Source organism: Scylla paramamosain, chromosome 5 (genome assembly GCF_035594125.1).
Source record: "Scylla paramamosain isolate STU-SP2022 chromosome 5, ASM3559412v1, whole genome shotgun sequence".
Taxonomy (NCBI): Eukaryota; Metazoa; Arthropoda; class Malacostraca; order Decapoda; family Portunidae; genus Scylla; species Scylla paramamosain.
The window spans coordinates 7,741,692-7,749,191 of NC_087155.1; the positions used below are offsets into that span (position 1 = coordinate 7,741,692).

The 7,500-nt window shown below is 37.1% G+C and overlaps 1 long non-coding RNA gene across 8 annotated transcripts in view; it reads right to left on the bottom strand.

The window, feature by feature from the left end:
* Positions 1-7,500, bottom strand: part of LOC135100480 (uncharacterized) — a 61,562-nt gene that overhangs the window by 26,272 nt on the left and 27,790 nt on the right. For 5 of the 8 annotated variants that reach the window (XR_010268730.1, XR_010268726.1, XR_010268725.1 and 2 more), the window contains one exon: positions 4,033-4,384. This is a non-coding gene — a long non-coding RNA (uncharacterized LOC135100480). The remainder of the gene's footprint in view (positions 1-4,032; positions 4,385-7,500) is intronic. The other 3 variants (XR_010268724.1, XR_010268727.1, XR_010268728.1) reach the window with 3 other exon arrangements.

Genomic DNA, 7,500 nt, shown 5'->3' on the forward strand with positions numbered 1-7,500 from the left:
AACAGTCTACCATTGTAGCTTACTACAGTGTGTCAATCTAAATTTTCATGCTTCCTGTACATTGAAATCTTAAAACCAGCACATGTTTTGTAGTGGTATGTAATAGTAAACAGGCCAAGAGGCAAAAGTCTATTTACCAAAGGGCTTTGGGAATGGCTATTTTTTTTTTTTCCAAGACTGCCTACCAAACCCTATGCCTCTTGACACCATGCCTTTAAAAATGGCGATGGAGCACCACAATCATCTGCCATTATGTGTAGTCTGAACTACTAGCTACAGCACTCATGGGTGTGATGGTATTACATCATGCACACATCCCCAAGACATACAGACAGACAGACAACATGTTGGCGCCTGTGGGAAATGGGTGATCGATTTTCTTTATGAATAAAGGCATTATTTTCATACAAGGTATTAGCTTGTGGCTAGAATTTTTCACTTTTGCTACTCAGAGGAACAAATACACCAGGTCATGATATGAGTAAAGTAATGTAAACGTTTTTTATATGGTTGAAACCAATCATTTGCGAATTACCTTGAGGAAGAATCTGAAAACTACAGAGGGGGACTTTCGTGGCATGGGGAGACGCCAGTCTGACTCCCACTCAGAGAGATCTTGGCTTGCTTACACTACAGGCAAGCCAGTGGAGGTAAAGGAAAAGTCTGTCTGAGTCAACCTTCACTGCCTGCTAGCGGTAACAACAACTTTGTTCGGGTTGACTTAGGCTCTGTCTAAATAGAATCCTTCCCTTCTTCTTATAGGTTGCTCCCCCTGGCTGGGGGACATGAGCCAAAGACTAGGGGCCCCATGCACAGAACAGACTGAGGTAGCAAAACATACATAGAAATAAACCTACGTGTGACATGCCAGCTCATTACTTTACACATGTTCATACATACAGACATATACTCGTACTGACATACAGATAATCTTTCACTGTCAAAATTTTCTCCCACTTGTAATTATTTATGTATCTACATTCCTGCAAGATATGTTCCACATTCTCCTCAGTTCCTACTTCACTAGGATCATATATCACTTCATCCTTTTTATTAATCTTTTCCACCATTATAACATCAATGCTCGATATTTTGAAGCTTATTGTTCCTGGCCGAAAAGCAATTGTTTAAAGGCGCTCTTCCCCATAATCTGCATATGTTGTATAAACTGTACTGTTCTTCCTTAGCCCCTTAGAGAGATGCTCCATTCCACCTTAGTGACGTACTTGCTTCGGCGGTACATAATACTAAAATTGGAACGATACCTCAGTGTCATTTGGTATCTAGCCACAAGACCACAAATCTTATATTTTTCTTATATTTACAATTTAATTCCTGTAAATATTTAATTATGTTCTATGTCCAAAGGGGAGAGAGCTGGGATGTTTCGCCCTCCTCCTTTGTTGTAATTTTCTATGTATGCAACAATACCTCTCTCTCTCTCTCTCAATTCATTTGGTCTTCTTCCTGTCCTCTCTGAATGATCACTGTTAATCTAGCAAATGCAATTAAGCTATAAACCACATACTCATAATTTGTGCTTCACTGAATGCAGGACTCATGCTATTTTTTTTTTTTTTCTAGAATAGATTGTTAAATTCTTCATGAAAAGCTTGATCGTCGTGCACTCACTTAAGAAGAAAAATGCAGCTATTCCATGAAGGTATAATGAATATTATATATATATATATATATATATATATATATATATATATATATATATATATATATATATATATATATATATATATATATATGTAATTCGAACCTCCTTGAACTATTCAATGGATTCTCATGTAATGTGGAGCTGTGGCAGCGCTTGCAGAATGCTATAATGTAATATAGTATAGTCTATAAGTATGGGCCTGAAACGACTGCACGAAGGCACTCCATAATATTGCACTTTAATTAGTGAATGATTTGAGAGGTTTCCATCATTACAAGAGAGACGAGAAAGAGGGGACCTGATCGCTATATACAAAGCTTTAAACGGTAAGGATCAAGTTCACAAAGAAGACTTATTTGTGTGGGACTAGGGATACAAGAGGACATGGAGTGAAATTGAGGAAAACAGCAAGTAGAAGAGATATCAAGAAATATGGTTTCCCAAACAGAAGCATAGAAATATGGAACAACTTAGATGAAACAGTGGTACAAGCAACAAATATTCATGAATTTAAAGTTAAACTGTATGCTTACAGATATGGAGACAGGACAGCATGAGCATAGCTCTTTTCCTGTACAACATAACTAGGTAAATGCACCAGGTCCAATAAAAAAAAGGAGAACACAGGAACAAGCAAGAAGATTTGGAAAGTTGTGGACATGAAAGTGAGGAAATGGTGGCACAAAGATACCATGGAAGATGGAAGCTTAAAAATGATGTATACAAATATAGATGGTTTGGTGTTGAGCCTATTAGAACTTGAGTGGCAGAAACTTTGAGTGTTATGATTAAGATTAAAGGAAGTGAAAATAGGAAAGTTACTGTGACATATATACCACCAAAAACTAATGCATGGGAGACCAATATATATAAAACTATGTAACTAAAAACTAGAAACAGCATAAAGGAAATGATAAGGAAAAGTAACAAAGTGCTCTTAGTAGGCAACTTCAACAGAAAAAGAATTAACTGGGAGGGGATGGAAGTGAAAGAAAATGTTGGGTCATGGAGGACAGAACTTATGCATACCATGATGGTGAATACAGTGACAATGGGTGAACAAGCCTACAAGATGCAAAGAAGAAGAACCATCACAGCTGGACTTAGTGTTTACAAAAATCCTAGAAAGTAGACCAAGTAGATATTGTCTGAGTCCAACGGGAAGAGGTGATCATGTGACAATAGAAATGGAATTACAGGAGGAAACAGTGTTGCACAGGAATTAACAATTTAGAAGTGAGAGACAGAACTATGGTAAGGCAAACTTTGCAGAGCTTAATAAACTTAATGAAGAAATGAACTGGAAAGAGATATTTGAAGGTAAAGTAGTAGAAAAATATGAAATATTTATGAGCAAGTATAGAGAGTGGGTGCTTCACTTTGTACCAAGTTACAAAGTGAAATCTGGGAAGTATGAATGGTATAATGCCAAGTTTGTAGAACCCAAAAAAGAAAAAGGACAGGGCATGAAGGAAATTTATGAGAAAAAATGAACAGAAATACTTGGGAAGAATACAGAAGGGGAAGGAATGAATATGGAATAAGAAGATAAGAAGAAAGAAATTTTGAGTGACATAATAAGAAAATGCAATGAAGAGCCCAAACTCTTCTACAGATATGTATGTGGAAAAATGAAACACAAGTAAAGAAGAAAAGGAAAACTTATGAAACTACTGAGATGAGTGAACTAATGAATGAGAATTTTCAATCTGTGTTTACAAAGGAAACACTCGGTGGCACCAAAAGTGGTGTCACAGAATGAGGGAATACAGGAGATACAAGTAGAGACAAGAAAGAAATCAAGAAACTTCTGGAAGAGATGGATGTTAGAAAAGCTATGAGACCAGATCAAGTAAATTGATGGATATTAAAGTCCATCAAATACGGTATATCCCATATGGGTTCCTCCATTTGTTCTCTGCATTCTTTTAATTTAAAAGAATGCAGAGAACAAATGTAGAAGAATGCAGAGAACAAATGGAGGAACCCATATGGGTTATACCGTATTTGATGGACACACCCAGCTATGGCAAACATTCGGGGAAAAAAAAAAATAAATAAATAAGTAAATAAAAAAAAACACAGAATAAATGAGCGGATTTAAGCTCTGAATATAGAGTGAAGAATTTCACCCAACAATTGAAGATTCTCATATGCATCTAGATCATTATTAGATCCCAATATTTTGCATTTAAAACTAAAACTTTAATATTTGCTATAGTAGCCTACATACCAATCAAGTTGTGAGATGTAAACATGTACCTGGCATATGGCGTCAGCAGTGACTATGAGACTACTGGGGTGATAAAGTTTGTGCATAAGAATGTTAAAAGGTGCAATTTTAATTGTATAAAAGTGTGTCTTACCTGAAGGAGTAACGGCATCACACTGTAAAGAACGCAGTGAAGCTTGCCTATGTAACCGGGTTAGGCGCGTAATCGACTGCGTTTGTTTTGGTACATGCAATGCGTGGTGCATGGTCACTTAGGCACATTCTTCCTGACTGGTGTGATTCTATGTGAATTACCGATAAGAATGATCTATTATATATTGTTACCTTGAAAGAAAGAGTTGTTTTGTGGTGCAGTACCAATCATCAGTTTGTTTACATGTGCGAAGATGTCAGGGGTTTGATTTCAAAGCCTCAGTTGCCATAGACTTACCACCAATCACTGCCTTAGTGCTGAACCTTGACCTCATAGGACGTTGGCTCACTTCCTGAAAATTATTATAATTATTTTTATTATTTATTTATTTATATTTATTTATTTATTTTTATTTATTTTATTTTATTTATTTATTTTTTTTTTTTTTTTGAGAAAAGGTGAGTCTTATGAGCCATCAAATATGGTAATCAACAGCTCATTGAAAAAAAAGGAAAAGTACCAAGGGAATGGGAAAGCTAACATAGTCCCAATATACAAAGGGGGAAATTAAATGTAACCATTAAATTACAGACTAGTATCACTAACAAGTATTGTAAACATGCTTTGTAAAATAGTAATTAAAAATAGATGGATGTAATATTTAGAAGATTAAAAGATAATTACAGAAAAGCAATTTGGATTCAGGAAAGGGAGATTCTATTTCACAAATCTACTGAGCTTTTATACGAGAGTAACAGGAGAGAGAGAGAGAGAGAGAGAGAGAGAGAGAGAGAGAGAGAGAGAGAGAGAGAGAGAGAGAGAGAGAGAGAGAGAGAGAGAGAGAGTCCATAATTATATCATTAGACATTGCTCATGGTGGCTCCTTCCCACCATGTTTTACCTTTGCTATTATGCTACCATTGTCATTGACAACTTTTTCTTTATGTAAGAGAGGATCTTGCCAAAGGCTACAGAAGGGCAAGGAAAGACTCATTGATCCAGTCCCCCAAAAACAGAGCCAAAAGGATTATCCAAAGCCAGAGTAATGACTTTAAACCTCCCAATTGTTGTTTGTTACTTTAAATTCAGTGGGCAATATGAACTTCACAAAATGAGATAATGTTCCATGGATGGACATGGCTGCAACTCACTTCCCTCGTGTCAGCAAAATGCGCCAAGGTAAGACGTGTAGGGGCTGAGGTGCGTGGCAAAACGTGGTCCTGCTCCACTTCCCGATTGACATGAAAACTCTATGGAAACGACGCACATTACACCAATCAATCACGGATCTTATAGAAACTAGCTTCCTCACAAAAATAGTTATATATTTTTTCTTCAAATCCAGTTTATTCATAAGATTAAGAAAAATAAATAAATTCCCAGCAATGAAGATATGCAAGGATGAAAAATCTGCGGCATAATCGTTGTTCTTATAACGAGTACTAACTAACATCAGGCAGTTTTACGTTCCGGTAAGGGGGTTCATTAGGTCTTTACCTTGATTTTTACCTTGATAAGGGTCTTGGATCCCCTACAAGACTTGCATCCTCCAACCAGAAAAAAAGAAAACAAGACAACAGCAGAGGACAACAACAAAGGACTGGTTAATTATGGATGCAATACAGAAGTGCAAAAAGACAAAAAGCAAATTAATAATACTTAAAAAGAATAAGACCAAGACACAATTTCAAGTTTCGCTTAAAAACTTGGTATCCTATCTGCTGGCACTCCCGTCCTACTGCAGCTGGCGTTTTTACATCCTACACTCCCATCTACTTTCGGCCTACTTTCGTAAGTAGATACAGAAAAACTTTTAAATGCTGTGAAGAGAAATTTTACATTTAGCCCCAAGATTGTCATCCCGGGGACCGTGCCCCACCTTCCCACCTTTGGCCGCGTCCACGCAAGCGAGCCTTGTTCAACGGGCACTCGTTTAATGCCCGTTGTTCACGCACGGAGCATTAAGCATTAAGCATTAAGTTTGTTATACCGAGTATAATCTAGTCTTAATATTTGCAACAGATTAAGCAACAGCATTAAGCATTAAGCATTAAGTTTGTTATACCGAGTATAATCTAGTCTTAATATTTGCAACAGACAAAACACAACAACAAAATACAAGTTCTATCATTGATAAGAAAGCTTACGGCTTACCATGCATGCAACAGTTAATTTTCTATTTGTAGCCGCACCGGCAGGTCTTCATTAGCTCTCAGGTGATGTTTTACTGATCACACCCATCATCGTAGGGTCGAGGAAAGGCAGTTCTCTCTCTCTCTGACATTTATTGATGAGGTAAGAATGACCGTAAGAACTGCAAACAAGGTCTCGGTCTCATTTTCTTATAAAATAACATTATACGCTGATATCAAACATTTTCAACATATTACAGTATTCATTAACAATACATGCAATCAACTTGCACTATGACAATCAGTTTTTACTACAAAATTGAAATATTTACCTCGGTCACCTTCCTGCCCGTCTTTGAGCGCGACCCGACCCGTAGGCTAACCACACTCTACTAACAAGTGAGCATCAGCTTTGGTGCTTCATATAGCATTAAGTACCGATACTTACACATATTATATGTGTCTTCATGCAAGTAGAAAACTATTGAACTTATGATTACCGAGGAATAATGACATGAGGTACGCACGCTTTACGTACAGTATCACTATTAGCACAAAATCTTTACCTTTCCTCATCCAAAGCGGTGGCCTCTATTGCCAATTTGTATTTATGGCTTCTGCGAGTTATATTCTCCTAACATGCACCAATTTATATTATTTTCCAGAAAACAAAGTAATAATGCCTGATCTAAAGTCGACGGTTTTATAACATAACCGTGGCAACAACTTAGATGAATGACTGTGCATACTTTCATGATATGCTGTTATGCACGAAGTGACGGTTAATGTATTTTGAATGTATAGAACTATGAAGAAAATAAGGAACTGTTGCCTGCTTCTGAAAGTGTGCAGCGCGCACAGCTATTCATGACTGCGTGGATTTCGCGGTCACATATAAGAGTAAGTAAAGCTGGGATGAATGCAAATGCACGTCCTCAAAGTACTTTCTCCTTGAAACCTGACATTGAAAAACTGACCACTGTTGGATGCCTCCTCTGACCTGTGGGATATTTGAAAGTTGAAGTTATGTCAGTGGGAGACCGATTCCCGGCCCTATCCTACTTACAGGTGTTGGCTGAAAAAAAAAAAAAAAAAAAAAGTAGAAAAATCATAATAATACATTTGCTTTCATGAAATTGCGACGATAGAAACAGGTACGTATGTATTCAGAGGAAGCGATAGTGGGCGTGTAAGTATTGCGAATGCGACGGCGGGTGCGGAATAGTCAAACACCACACAAAACTTGGCTACCCACACACAACAATCAAATATAATTTACTACCACCACTATTTGGTATTGCGAGACGATCTTAAACATGCGAAATGTTCCTAAAAC